The 16,215-nt window shown below is 46.7% G+C and overlaps 1 protein-coding gene and 1 long non-coding RNA gene across 5 annotated transcripts in view; one reads left to right on the forward strand and one right to left on the reverse strand.

Moving 5' to 3' along the window:
- LOC134481289 (uncharacterized) overlaps nt 1-15,285 on the forward strand; it is a 32,352-nt gene extending 17,067 nt beyond the window's left edge. Inside the window, exon 2 of the long non-coding RNA XR_010056759.1 lies at nt 14,410-15,285. This is a non-coding gene — a long non-coding RNA (uncharacterized LOC134481289). The remainder of the gene's footprint in view (nt 1-14,409) is intronic.
- Tmem132b (transmembrane protein 132B) overlaps nt 1-16,215 on the reverse strand; it is a 263,981-nt gene that overhangs the window by 127,514 nt on the left and 120,252 nt on the right.

A 16,215-nucleotide genomic window follows, 5' to 3' on the forward strand; every position in this document is an offset into this window, starting at 1 on the left:
AAAGGGAGTTGGAGATCTGAAGACCGCTGTGATATCAGACATGGAGATGTAGAGTTTGGAGTCTGTCCAGCTGGTTTTTGGGTCTTGTTTTTCTCCAGTATTTCTTCACTATGCCATTTTGGAATAGTAATGTATAACCTGAGAGGTTAGAGGCATATGATCTGCTTTGTCATGTTGATTTTATAGGGGATTACAGCTAAGAGATTGCATGAATCTCAAAAAAGACTTTGAACTTTGGACATTTGGACATTGATGAGACTATGGGGGATTTTGAAGTTGGACAAAAAAAATGTATTTTGCATTATGCTATGGCTAAGTATGGCCCCCATAGACCCATGTGTTTGAATAAGCCTAAGGGCGCCGGAGAGTAGAATGTGGTGGTTTGAATATACTTGGCCCAGGGAGTGGCACTGTTAGGAGGTGTGGCCTTGTTGGAGGAGGTGTGGCCTTATTGGAGGAAGTGTGTCACTATGTGGGCTTGGAGACCCTCCTCCTAGCTGCCTGAAGAACCAGTCTTCTGCTAGCGACTTTCGGATGAAGATGTAGAACTCTCGGCTCCTCCTGCACCATGCCTGCCTGGACGCTGCCATGTTCCCACCTTGATGATAATGATCTGAACCTCTGAACCTATAAGTCAGTCCCAATTAAATGCTGTCCTTAGAAGAGTTTCCTTGGGCATGGTCTCTGTTCACAGCAATAAAACCCTAAGATACATTGCAATGCCCTACGTACAGGAGAAGGCAGGATACGCCCTTCAGAAACCAGCTGTAGAGATGAGGCCTCTGACACCAGTGTCCCCTGTGGCCCATACCCTGGCTTTCAGGTCCTTCATGCAAGGAGATACGTTTGCTCATCCCTGGGACCTGTTTAAGGAATATGAAGTGTGCACAGTCAGGAGCACACAGCTGGGGGTCAATAGTTGTAAGTTTCACTAAATGGGGTCTGGAGATTCATACCAACCACCTTCCCTGAGACAGAGGTCTCTTTTAAAAACCAGAAGTAGATTTGGTACCTTTCCACCTTGGAGAAATCAAATAGGTGCAGGTTTACTGATGCAGTGACCAGAGTTGCTTTAAAAGTAAAAGTTAAATCAACCAGATGGCTTAGAGGGCATGTCCATCTGCTGCCATGCCAAATGGCCTGAGTTCAATCCCAGTCCCATGCCTGTGGTGGAAAGGGTCAGCTGACTCCCCAAAGTTGTCATCTTACAGCCACATGTGCCCCAGTGCTCATACACACACACACACACACACACACACACACACACACACACACACACACACACCTCACACAGAGGAGAGCTTCAGTTAGTTGAAGTAGGAGAGGCATGTGAGTTCCCTCGCTGAGGAGTTAATGACAGTCAGTGGCTGCCAGAGGAAGGAGAACTGGTGATCTTTCAGGGTGTGGTCCCTGATTAGTTGACCTTGCTGGAATAGATGGCTCCATGCTTATGCATATATAGGCAGCACTAACTGAATTCCATGGGTTATTTAACGGGGAAGGGGGGTGAATTGGGAGAGAGATTCAGGATGTGGAAAGAGGGTCCTGGAGAAACTGAAGGGGCAAAAGAGGTGGTGAATATGACTGAAATACATGTTACGTGTGTAAGCAACTCTCAAAGAATAAGGCAAAAATAAAATGAAAATGAAAATCTATTCCCTGTGTGCACATCACTGGTCCCAAAGTGGTTTGTGGCTGCTCCAAGGGGCCACAAACTGTACCCCACGGGCTGAATGTGGCCCATGCTTTCATGACTGAATCTCTCTCTCCTTCTCCCCCTGCCTCTCCCACCCCAGACTCATGTAACCCAGGCTGGCCTAGAACTTGATATGTAGCGGAAGATAACCTTGAACTGCTGATTTCCCTGCCTCTACCTCCTGAATGCTGGGATTACAGGTGAGCACCACCGTGCCTGGTGTATACAGTGCTGGGGGTGGAATCCAGGGCTTTGTACATGCTGGGCAAACACTCTCCCAGCTGATTTCATCTCCAGCCTGCCACTGAACGCCCCCCTCCGCCACACACACACACACACACACACACACACACACACACACACACACACAGAGCCAGACTCGTTCATACAGGCGCTGCCACGGACCTGTGTGTGGTGAGGGATGGCCGGCAAAGCTGAAGTATTCATCACCTGGTCCTCCTCAGAAAATCATGTTCACCCTGAGAAGGAGTTCTAGAAAGTTCCAAAGCAGTTGACAGATGCTCCGACACGGGAACAACACAAGCAGCAGTCACTTACAACTCACTGGCCAGAAACATGGGCACTGGAGCTGCAGCGGCTCAGCAGTGAACTTACCATCAGCACCGTGCACTTCCAAAGGTCTCGCATACCCTCGGCCTTACACTTTCTTTTGTATGTTGAATATGGGTGCATAGCTATACATGTTTATTGTGTGTGGGGGGGGTGATATCTGTGGTGTATGTGTATGGTGTATATGTATGTATGTGGTGTGTGGTGCGTGTCTGTGGTGTGTGTGTGTGTTTGTGGTGTACATATGTGTGGTGTGTAAGTGATGTGTGCACATGTATGTGGGTGTGGTATATGTATATGGCATCATGTATATATGTGGTGTGGTGTATGCTCTGTGTGTATGTGTGTGTATGTGTGTGTGTGTGATATGTGGTAAATATGAAGTATGCATGGTATGTGTGTGGAGTGGTGTGTATGTGTGTGTGTGTGGTGTGTATGTGATGTGTGCACGTGTATATGTGTATGTGTGGTATATGTATATGGTATACATGTGTATATGTGGTGTGATGTGTGTTCTGTATGTGTGTGTTGTATATGTGTTATGTGGTTTGTATGTGTGTGTATGTGTGCCCACACACACATGTACACTCAGGTGTTTGTATGTGAGAATCTGTGCATATTTGTGTGTGAGCTACAGGTCACCTTCAGGAATTGTTCTTCAGAGGCTGTCCAGCTGTGTTTCAGAGTCAGGGTCTCTTGTTGCCCTAAATTTCACCAAGTAGGGATGAGCAAGCTTCAGGGGTCTGTCTGTCTGTCTGTCTGTCTGTCTGTCTGTCTGTCTCATGACTGATATTATAAAGCAAGTACCACCACACCCAAGATTTTCTTGTTTGGGGTTTTGCTTTGTTTTTTTAGGTTTTGAGCATTGAACTCAGGTCCTCCTTCACTGACATTACATACACACACACACACACACACACACACACACACACACACACACTCACACACACTCTACTCCTTGCTTTAAAAACAAAATCCCAGGACCCTTGAAAATCATCTATCCCAGGAGCTCATGAGTAAAAGGCATGATCTGGTCCAGCAAACACACTCAGGAAACTTAAAAATTAAAGAAAGAATGAGGGGTTGGGGATTTAGCTCAGTGGTAGAGCACTTGCCTAGCAAGCGCAAGGCCCTGGGTTCGGTCCCCAGCTCCGAAAAAAAGAAAAGAAAAAAAAAGAATGAATGAATATACTTAGTATGCACGTGTATACACACACACACACACACACACACACACACACACACACACAACAGGGGTGGGGGAATCACCCTGCACTTCCTTGCTTGATGAAATTATTTTCTTGCCCAAACCCCAGTCTTAGCCTAGCTGGCAAATCTCTCTGTGTCCCTCAACAGAGCGCCCCCCAACACCTGCTCCCTCACTCCCAGCTCCTCTGTGCCTTCCTGGACCCAGCAGAATTACGAACGGATTTCTTTTAGTCACTGAGCCCAAGCTGTGATTCCCACAAACGTCCCCAAGTATCAGGCTCTACCCCCCTCACCGCCCCCGGCAGCCTGCAGTTCCCAAGGTGGCTGTTACCCCTGTGTTTTACTGGTTCTCAGCTCTGGGACCCTCCCTCCCTATTCCCTCCCTCTGATCCCTGCTTTATTCTCTCCTCTCCACCTCCCGGACCGACATCCTCCTACCTCATTGTCCTTACTGTTCAAATGCACAGAGGCCGCCCCCACTCGGACCCCCCACCTCCCAATTAGGAATCACTCCAGAATTCCCTAGAACCATCAATGGTCGGCTGTTGCCTTTCTATTAAACTCAGAGTGCTTATTCCTTTTAATTCGCTAGGAGCCTTCTGTTCGGATTGCTCGGGGGCTTGGATGGTGAGGTGTAGTCTCAGTTTTTAATGAGTGCAATTCAGCATCGAATCATTTCAGCCTCTGCCTTGAAAGGTCTCTTGTTAGCTTCACAGAGGGGAAGGAAAGTATCAGCGCATGGCATTTAAGACCTCGCTTCTTAACCCAGAGAGCTGTTTCAGTCTCCATCCTGATTGGAAACTGGCACCCATCGAGATGTCCTTAAGAAAAAAACGGAAGCAAAAGACCCAGATCCCCTCAGCTGCTTCCACATACGTTGGGGGCACTCTCCTTTGCTTCCTCTGTGTCATGTTTATAGACAGAAATGTTTTCTCTTTTAAGCTTTAAGCAAAATCTTATCACAAATTGCCTATATGAAAGACCTTCAAATACCACCCAGGCACCTACTTCCAATTAATTGCAATACCAAGGGACTGCTCACTCTTGGCACCCTGGCTGGCAGTGGAATGACAGGAATAGTCAGAAATATCACACACACACACACACACACACACACACACACACACTTATATACACATGTGCACACACATACACACATGTACACATATACATGCACACATACACACACTTATACACACATGTATACACACACTTATAACACACATACACACACATATACACACATACATGCACACATACACTCACACACATATACACACACAGACATACACACACTTATAACACACACTTACACACACTTATATACACATGTACACACACACATACACACATGTACACATATACATGCACACATACACACACTTATACACACACTCACACACACAAACACACACACTCACACACACGTATACACACACACCTATAACACACACATACACACACGTATACACACATACATGCACACATACACTCATACACATAAACACACACAGACATACACACACTTATAACACACACAGACATGCACACATACACTCACACACACAAACACACACTTATAACACATATACACACAAATACATGCACACATACACTTACACACACATACACACACAGGGGGAGCACTCACACATACACGCATGCACACACATGGGCACACGCATCTGGTTTAGGCAAGTACCCGCTTCATCATCCCTCTGTGCCATTGCTGGCACATATAGACTTGCAGTGGAGAACTCAGCTGACGAGAATTCAATGCCGGTCTATTCTAGACACCAGCGTTTTTTTTTAAAAGACAGGGTGCCGTGGTTTTTAATGGCAAACTTGGCATTCAGAACAGGGCATCATCTACATAGGTGGGTCTGAGCCAGAGGCCCCCATCTCTGTTTAAACAAGCCCTACTTGAAAGCTCCATTCAGCTTTCCAGGGCCACGTGCATGAGCAAAACAGTAAGACACTGAGCGAGGACAAGGGCCGTCTTCTGTTGGGCCTGGCTCTATTCCTGGGGAAGAACATGAAGACAACCTGGCCAAATAGTGGTTAACAAGGCAGGGACAACCCAGAGGGCACTGTGATTGGCCATGGCACGGTGACAAACAGAGTCAAAGCACACACCATCCTAAGGCGCTCTGCCATCTCTGGGCTTTGGTGACAGTCACCTGCCCCCCACAGAAGGGATGACCAATAAGCTCATGTGCACTGGGAACCCCCAAGAGTAGATCGTGAATGAAGGATGTAAAACATGAGGGGAGGGGGTGGTTCTGGGGGTTAAGGGCACTTGCTCTCTGAGTATGAGGACCTGAGTTTGAACCTCTGGTACCTGTAAAAAGTCAGACAGGGTTACACACGCCTGTTACCCCAGCACTCAGAGGTGGAGACAGGTGGACCCTATGAGTTCACTCAGTCTGAACACTGGGCTTCCGGTGCAGTGAGATTCAAAATGAAAAGGCAGAAAGACTGACAGAGGAAGACACACTCTACGTTCTTCTGACATCCTGGGGCATGTTCATGAGCTCAGGAACCCATACACTCATCTGCTTGCACCAAACACACACACACAACCACACACACACACACCAAAACCATACACATGCACACTCACACACATATGCACATACAACCACACACACAACCAACCATACCCAAGCACACGCATATGCACAGTCACACAACCACCCACACAACCATATACATGCACACTCACACACATGCACACACATAACCACACACACAACCTTATTATACATGCACATGCATACGCACATACAAAACCATACATATGCACACTCACATGCACATGCATGCACGTACACACATATACACAATACATATGTACACTCACACACACATGCACACAGATGCACACACACAACCATACACATGCACATTCACACAACCACACACAACCATATACAAGCACACTCACACATACATGCACACATACAACTATACACATGCACATTCACACACATGCACACACAACCACACACATACACAGCCATACACATGCACGCTCACACACATGCATACACACAAACATACACATGCACACTCACAGACATGTACACACCACACACACAAGAATCCAAAGTCCCCTTCAAACACACATGATCACAGAGCCCTGATGCTTCTCAAAGCATCTCAAAGCCATCTGGGAAACACCAAGATAGACACTCTGCTCTGCCCTGTGGTTTCCAGTGTTTGCGTTAATTTCAGGTTGATGGTTCTGAGTGACCCTGAAGACAGCCCTGAAGATCTCACGACAGAGTCAGGAAAGCATGTAGGTGGCAAGTGGCCTTAAAGACAGCATAGGGATGCCCTTACCATGAAAGTGAGAAAACCAAGGCTTAAAAAGACAGACACATAGCAGGTCACTGGCAGCCATGAGCCCAGGCTGTCTCCCCAGAATGGTGAGACTAAGCTGATACTATCAGCATTGGAGGAGGAAGAACAAAGGAGCAGAAGACAGCACCCCCTTCAGAAACCTACAAAACCATTCACCAAATGCTCTCTCTTAAAATCCATACCACACCAGCAGTGCTGGGGCACGTCTTCACCCCCAGCACTTGGGAATCAGAAGATCTCTGTGAGCTTGAAGTTAGCCTTATCTACAAAGTGAGTTCCAGAATAGCCAGGACTATATAAGAGAGACTGTCTCCAAAACAAAACAACAACAAAAAAAAAAATCATGCCATCAGTGTTAATCTCTTGAACATTGAGACACCAGTGACACCTCATTATCTGTTCATATTCTAACCAAGCTAATGCCACCCTTCAAAGTATCAGTTCAACCAATGATTGTGTGTTCCCTAAACTGCGAGCCAAAATGAAACCTTCCCCTCTCCAGTCATTTCTGTCAAGTATTTGGCACACTCAAAAAAAAAAAAACTAACTAGTCCACGTGCACACCATACACATGTGCACACATGCATGCATACTCACACCAAAATATTCATGCATGCATACATGCATGCACATACACACACACACATGCACACATAGTCACGTGCACATATACACATCCACAGGTGCATGCAGATACATGAACACCTATATATGTGTATGCGTGCATAGATACTCATACACAAATGCATCCTCACACAAATGTGCATGCACATATGCACACTTATGTACCTAGGTGATTCTAGGTTGCCAGTTAAATCTAAGCATCATAATGCCAGTCATGATTTTGCAATCTCTGTTAAAGTCTAGAAAAAGGGGGTAGGGAGAAGACCTAGTCAGTAAAGCACTGAAACTCAACCTATGAAATCCCAAGTTCTGTCCCCAGCACTGACCCAAGAAAGTCGGGCACAGCAGTATACACCATGAAGAAGGGCGGCAGACAGATCTCTGAGTCTTGTGGGCCAGGCAATCTTGCCTGATCAGTGAGAACCAGTAAGAGACCCTGCCTCAAAAAATAAGTGGAGATCAAGAGAAGAAGATATACCCAGATGCACACACACATACACGCACACGTACATGTGTGTGCAAACACCCACATACACCCTCCAGTGTACATGGTACCCGAGAGTAAACGTGGGGAAGAGTTCCTGGCACAAAGGTGAGAAAGTCATCGAGGTTTCACAGCATCCTTCCACAGGCTAGTCACGTGACTGAATCCGTCAAAACTCATCAACGTGTACATTTACAATGGATGTGTCTTATTGTATCAAAATTATACCTCAAAATTTTTCACTTTTTGAGAAAAAAGCAATCACAGAAGAAAAATCACCTCAAGAGAGAGAGGGGGGAAAAGGTTGGATTGACAGTAACTCCTCGACAGAAACAGTCTAAGCCGGAAGACAGCATAATGATACATTCAAGGAGCTGAGAGAAAAATAACTGCCAGCTTAGGTTTCTATTAAACAAGAGAGATACCCTTCCAGGATAAAAATGAAATAAAAGCATTTTCAGACAAACAAAAACTGATACAATTTACCTGTGGCAAACACTGCCAAACAGAATGGGAGGCACCGAAGAGTAAAGCCAAATGGAGAGGTGGAGGCAGGAGAGTGGGGGGAAAGGATCTATGCATGGTGATGTGAAAATATCAGCAAGACCTTGTCTTATTTTACATCTACTTTCCTTATGTGTGCCTGTGTGTGCACCCTGTGAGTACAGCATCTACCGAGGCCAAGAAAGGGTCTCAGATCCCCGGGGGTCTAGAGTTACAGGCAACTGCGAGCCACCAAGTGGGTGCTGGGAATTAAAGCCAGGTCCTCTTGCAAGAGCAGCAGTGATCTAACTGAGGAGCCGCCTCTGCTGATTTCTACCAGTTTCTTTTTTACTACGATTGCCGTGGAAGACATTTTTTTTAAAAAAGTCACATACATATACATGTACAGGCACAGTCATGACTGCACACATGGAAGGTTTATAAAGATTTGTGATTCCATCTATAAACACCCATGATAAAAACAAAGACAGGGCTGGAGAGATGGCTCAGTGGTTAAGAGCACCCGACTGCTCTTCCAGAGGTCATGAGTTCAATTCCCAGCAACCACATGGTGGCTCACAACCATCTGTAAAGAGATCCGATTCCCTCTTCTGGTGTGTCTGAAGACAGCTACAGTGTACTTATATATAATAAATGAATAAATCTTTAAAAAAAAAACTAAAATACATTCACAGAAAAACAAAGACAGACAGACAGACTGACAGTCAGACATGCGCACACTCATGCATACACACACACACACACACACACACACAGCAGGAGAGAAAGCTGCCCTGGATAGAATGTAAGAAACAGGTAGAAGATGACCAAGCTATCAGAAAAAACAGCAGCTAAGTGTTGTGCCCCATCTGTTTTGTTCCCTGTCATCACTGTGCCCTAGCAAGGCTGTCACGATCCTAGAGAACAGAGTAAGAAAGAATGCTTCCTGGATTTAAAAACTACAGCGTCCCTGGTGGTGGCACACGCCTGTAATCCCAGTACTTGGGAGGCAGAGGCAGGCAGATCTCTTGAGTTGGAGACCAGCGTGGTCTACAGAGCTAGTTCCAGGACAGCCAGAGCTAGAGAGATAAACCCTGTCTCAAAAAAGCAAAACAAAACAGTCCCGTGTCTTTTGGATAAGGAGGAGGTTTGCCTGAGCCACATTCCACAGCTTGCGTTGGACATGGGCCCTAACTCCCATCTTCCACAGCAAGGAGAAAACTTGGGAACTAATAAGGGGCACATCTTTAATCCATGGACACCCCAAGTGAGCACAGCACTCTCCGGGCACAGTGAAAGCAAGGGGAACAAATTACCCCAGAAGGTGGGAGATCCACGTTCATACTACTTGTCCTTCTTCCCAACCTGGCTCCTGGTACATGCTGCACCCTACTTTATTGTCACTAAGCCACGAGAGGAAAAAAAACCAAAGTCTGCCATTGTTAACAGATTTTTAAGAAGTAAAAAGAAGAAAACACTGCTGACTTTTTTTTTTTTCAAATGTAAGCACCATCAGCTGTAAGTCCAATTTGGTTATAAATGTTTAATTACCATGCTGAAGATAAACCCACTTTGTATTTGAAGATTGTTAGCAAGAACACAGGCCAAAAGCCAACCCCATCACGGTGAGTACCCCTTAGAGGGATGGAAAGGTGGGCTGGCTAGTTTTATATCATCGTGACGCAGGGTAGAGTCACCAAAGGAGCCTTAGTTGAGAAAATGTTTTCATACGATCTGACCGAAGGCAAGCCTCTGGAGAATGTTCTTAACTAGTGATGGGTGAGGGAGGGCCACACTTGGCTGGTGGGCCCCGGATTCTATAAGAAAGCAGGTTGAGCAAGCCATGGGGAGCAAGTCAGTGAGCAGCATCCCTCCATGACCTCTGCATCAGCTCCTGCCTCCAGGTTCCCACCCGCTTTGAGCTCCTGCCTTGGTTTCCTTCAGTGGTCCATGACTCGGGGTACGGAAGCCAAATGAACCTTTTCCCCTCACTGTTTTATCACTGCAATAGAAACCCTAGGACATCAGGTCATCATGGAGAGGGCAGTCAGAAGCAAGTCCCTAAAAGAACCAGTGACCCAGAAGCAGTAACAGGAGACTGAGGTACCAGCCACCAACTGGGCCTATGAAGTACCCTAGACCCACACTCAAGTTCTCATCCCTGTGTAGAAAAGAATCTCAGGACCAATCAGAAGAAGGAATTGGAATTTATGAAGACAAGGTTTTGATGTAGAATTAAATATGGGAGATGGGGAGACACTACACAGAGACAGCTCACACGCCAGTCACAGGTGCATCGCGCTCAACAGGGAGTGTGTTGGTTTGGTTTTGTGTTTTGGTCTCAGTCCATCCAGGATGGCCTCAAAGTCGATATGTAGCCAAAGATGACCTTGAAATTCGGATCTTCCTGCCTCCGCCTCGGGAGTGCCGGGATCACAGGTGTGCACTGCCTGGGTGCTCGGGCTAAAACCGGGTACTTTGGGCAGGCTGAGCAAGACCTCTACGGACTGATCCATACCCAGCTCCTGAAACTGTCTTAACAACAACAGCCGTGTATACCTGGGAGTTTCTAAAGCTGAAATTCCATTGTTCAAAGGGTTTCTGTTTATTTTATTTTATTTCGTTTTAGTTTGGAAATGAGGTCCTAGGCTGATTCAAGGGATGCCCTGGACGAGATCACAGGCCGGCGAGATTACCCTGCCTGAGGGAATCAGGCCACACTGTCTGTGTCTAAGCAAAGTTCGTCAACTGTGGGTGGGATTCTCAGAAGGTCACAGGCTCCTAGCCAGGAAAGGAGGAGTGTTCTCTGGCAAGTCCTATACACAGACCTTAAGCCTTAAGATCCTTGCCATGCTAACGCTTCCATTTCAAATAACATTGGGTAATGAGAATATTGTTGCCTCTAGGCAAATATTGTCCTCTCTCAAAGCAGGTTTATTAGCTGTACTGAAAATTTTCAGCATCCACCTAATGACAGGCTTCCACCAGACTCCAGGGGGAGGGGCTCCCTTCTATGTCCATGCTTCTGATTCCTCCTCTCTCTAGCCTGCTGCAGCCTCACTAAGGTTCCCAGGAACGAGGATCTCATAACCTCTCCCCTGTGCCAGATGGCATCCATGGCCAAAGAAAGCCCAAGAAATAGTTCATTCGAAGACCTGGACATTGTCACCCCAGCCTGCTTCCTGGGAGTTTAACAATGGATTATGTCTTTTCACAAACTAGGAGAGACTCCCTTAGACCACACACCTATGTCTCCTATTGTGTGGAATTAAAGGACCAGTCAGCTGCGCCCCATCCCGCCCCTGAGGACAAGTATAACAGGAAAGCCTTGGTTAGCTCAAGACAGGGAGAGATGTGTTGCTCTCAGCATAACACGCTCAGTAGCCAAGGTTACCCTAGGCCTTGAGGTGCTGAATGGCCAGCCAGAAGATCATCATGGCCAGTGAGAAGGAGAACGGAGAAACCGGGAACTATATCCACTACTTGACCAACTTTCTGAGAAGCAAGAGTTGTTGACTGAAGACTAGGGGGTCTACTCGGACACCAGGTCTGTTTTGTTTGGCCCACTCAGCATTTGGTCCCACTACCATTCAAAGTGAGGATACAGTACCCCATAAATTGGATATGGTGGCACGAACCTGTAATCCCAGCCCTTGGGAAGTAGAGGCAGTAGGATCAGAAGTTCGAAGTTATCCTCAGCCACATAGAGAGCTCAAGGCACACAGGACTCCACCTAAACTAAATATATATAAAGGTGAGAAAGTCAAAGCAAAACAGACATTTCTACATATACAACTCCTCTGTTCACAGGACAGACTGACATGTGGCTCAGAGAAAACACCTACCTTCACGTGCTTAGCTTGAGTTTCCGAGCTTGTTCTGCCCCCTCCTTGTGACAAATGAGAAACTGAGGCTCAGAGACCAAGTCACAGGTTTAGGGTCACATGATTAGATAAATGACTGGGTGTGCAGTAAGCCCAGTTCTGACTACAAAGACCATAGTTTTAAATGACAGAAATCTCTAGAACGTTCCGGGGAAGTCATAAAACTTCCCCAGTTCCTGGGTAATGTTTAAATCTATACGACTGTGGGCCCTTGATGGATCAAAACCCAAATCTCTCCACTGGCCCTCAATTCCCAAGGCCACCTCCTTCCATCTTCCAAAGACTGGAGTGGGGAGCAGTCTTGTGACACTTTCCTCTCCCAAACACCTTCTCAGCCTTTTTTTTCCTACTGGGTAAGTCCCAGCCTGGCTCTCCTATAAAGCATGTGTCTTATACGCTATCCTAAAGAAACAGACAAGATCTGCAATCCCATTGAAGGATCTAATTCCATTTGCCTAATGGCACAGTTTGGGGTTAGAAAAAAATATATATGCTTTGGGAGGAAATTGTCTTTTAAAACTCCTACATTTAGATTGAAGTCCTTAGGGGGTTATGAATCTACCAAGAGCTGAAATTCCCTGGCACTTGCTATGAAGACCAGGCTGGCCTTGAACGCAGAGATCCTCCTTCCTCTGCCTCTGGAGTGCTGGGGTTTAAAGGCTTGCCCCCACCACATGCCACCTGCCTCATTTGATTTTCACCATCAGGCGTAAGAGACAGAATTCACATTAAAGCCCCAAGTGACCTAATCAGAGCCAGTTCCTTGAACGCTACTCTGAAAGCTTCCAGTGGCCCAAACCTGGTACCCCGAGGGACCAGCCTTTCTCTTACCTCTTTCTAGTTGCTAACAAAGGGGCCGTGGTTAGTTTTTACTGCCGTTTTCCATTGTTTCTTTTTAAATGGAAACCTTTTATTTGCTTATCAATCAAAGGGACAGGTTTCATTGTTGCAGAGAGAGGCACTTTCCCATCTCTCTGGAAACCATCACTCTCCCTGCCCACCTTCCCGCCCCCTTTGGATACAGACGCAGATACTAATGATGTTAATTTCAGAGACGCTCACCAGACATTTACTCTATGCCAGATGATGTTGCAAATGCTTTTTTTTTAAAAAAAGCCATTTATTGGATCTTGCAAAATATTCCCCTGCCTTGAAGTTGAAGAAGCAGATACAAAAATACCCTGCCCTGGGTCGGGTAACTAGAAATACAGTGTTCCTGGAAGAAAAGATAACTAATGACCAGTCCTGGTTTGTTTGCTTGTTTGTTTATTTGTTTTATTTTGGAGGGTAGGGAGCAGAGGGGACAAGTGACAAACCAGAGGAGCCTGGGCTTCATCTGAATAGGTCATCCAGTGTCGGCTCTAGCAGTCAAATTCAAGCTTTGCCTGACCGAACGTTGCCAATTTCAGGTTTCTCCCAAAACCCCTGAAATTAGGTTTCTAGTCAAGTCTGCTTTTCAAACTCTGCGTGTGAATTCAGGTGGGCATAGATGTGCCATGACCCTCGTGTGAACAGAGGTCAAAGAGCAAGCTGAGATGTTAGCCCTCCCTCTGCCTCCACCTTGTTTGAGGCAGGGTCTTTTTTCATTGGCTGCCATGAATGGCAGGGTAGCTATGAGTCTGTCTCCATAAAAGCGGTTAAATTGTGGAAAGGGACTCGGTGTCCAAAGTTACGTGGGTGCAGGGATCCAAACTCAGGTCTTCATGATCCCGTGACAAGCACTTTACCCATGAGGCCATCTCCCCAGCTCAAGTCTGAAGGGGGAAAAAATAAAACTCAGAGACAGGCCAAATAAGGTGGAGGAGATGGACTGGTGACTTGGACAGGGACATTGGCAATCAAATCGTCACTAGGCAACCCACAGTGCGTCTCTTCAAGCAGGTCCAACAGTGGGGCGGCACTTGACAGCAAACACTCCAACATGGATGTCATGGCTGGTCACACCTGCAATCCCAGCATTCAGGAGGCTGAGGCCGGAGATTGCCAGGGATTCAGGGACAATCTGGGTTATAGGGGGAGTCCTGTGCTGCCATCGGTTACATTAAAATTGAAAACAAAAACAAAAAAAAGTAACAGTCACATCTTTTCTGCAGGTCCTCAATCAAGAGTGAGGCAAGAGGCCCTGGCTCCTTCCGTAAGGGACAGCAACAGACAACAATGGCCCTAATGAGTCACTCCACACCAAAAGCTGTCAAATCCATCATCCCCGCTTTAGTTTTTGAAAGTGATTAAACATTTTCTTCCCTTTGGTAGTGAGATGCCCGCGACAGCCAATCTATCACGGCGTCTGATCTATCTCTGCATGTTCCGAAGTTTAACTGCAGAGTTTCACATCCATCATTTCCTACCTGAACCGCTTTTCGAAAAGGAAGGGGAATTTTAGTTCTGCTTCTCGACAGCAGAGGAATTAAAGAACGGGAGTTTTTTTCTCCCATAAAACACCAGTGGCGGATACGCAAACCTAAACCAGAAGAATGCACGCCCAAACGAAGACGGCAAGCATGGCCTTCTGAGAAGTGCGGTGCCCACGGATGCCAAAAGAAGACACTGGATCTCCTAGTCCTGGAGTTACAGATGGTTGGGAGTTTCCGTGTGAGTGTTGGGGATGGAACCCAGGTCTTCCTCAAGAGCAGCCAGCGCTCTTAACCACTGAGCCACCTCTCCAGTCCTGTTGCCATTTTTAATCTCAGTAATATGTTGACCATCTTAGCCACTGTGGTACATGTGTGTCACTGGCTTTAAGTACCTCCAGGGATGTGCGACTTCATGGATGGGCCTTTGCCCTCTATTTCTAGAACTTTCTCATCACCCCAAAAAGAAAACTCTGTTCCCATTTTCAGTCACTCCTCATCACTCCCCCCACCCCACCTCAACACCAGCCTGGGCAGGCACAACCACAAAACTGCTTTCTGTCCCGGTGGATCTGCTTATTCCAGACACTTCCAGGATCTCTTTAAACAGAAAATGAAGACCTTTGCCTCATACTATAGCATTTCCTCCCTCCCCCATGTCTCTATGTGTGTGGGTCTGTGTGTGCATGTCTGTTTGTATGTCTGTGTGTACATGTCTTTGTGTGTCTCTGTGTGTATCTGTGTGTGTGTCTGTGTGTATCTGTGTGTGTCTATGTGTGTGTCCATGTGTGTGTCTCTGTCTGTCTGTGTGTATCTGTGTGTGTGTCTATGTGTCTGTGTGTATCTGTGTGTGCATGTCTGTGTGTGTCAGTGTGTCTCTGTGTGTGTGTGTGTGTGTGTGTGTGTGTGTGTGTGTGTCCATCCTAGGGATGAGAAGAACCAAAAGAACCAGGTCCTTGCACATGCTACGCAGATTAGGCAGATGTTCTACCATTAAGCCACACCCCCAAACCCCCACACTTGGGCACTTTAGGCAGAAGGCTCTACTGCCACAGAGCCATGCCCTAGCTCTTTCTCCATCATTTTCCAGATACCCCCCCCCTTGCTATTGCTTTGGCCCACATTTCATTCCTTCTCACACAGAGACCATTATTTCCTTAACCACCCAGAGATGAGGAGGACATGGGTCCCTCCTCTGTGGTTGATGGGAATGAACACGGAGCAGGTGCCATGCGAGATGGTCTAATGCATTAAGCTGGGCAAACAGCTCCACCCCTAGGGTGGAAAACAGGTGCTTGTGACACCGCATTCGAAATAGCCACAAGGCGGGAGGGCACCCTTATTAATTGAAGCATCCTCTCTATACTGCAGTCATATTATGGGCAGAACCTCACACTCCTAGCACTGTGGACAGCCCTACCATGGCCAGGCTGAAGAACACCGTCCAAACAAAGGAAGTAGGGTCACACACCCTCCCATCCCAGGATCCCCCAGAACAGCCACTCCCAAGTAAACCCTGGGCACTAGGGGTTGGGGACTTAGCTCAGT

Source organism: Rattus norvegicus, chromosome 12 (genome assembly GCF_036323735.1).
Source record: "Rattus norvegicus strain BN/NHsdMcwi chromosome 12, GRCr8, whole genome shotgun sequence".
Classification (NCBI taxonomy): domain Eukaryota; kingdom Metazoa; phylum Chordata; class Mammalia; order Rodentia; family Muridae; genus Rattus; species Rattus norvegicus.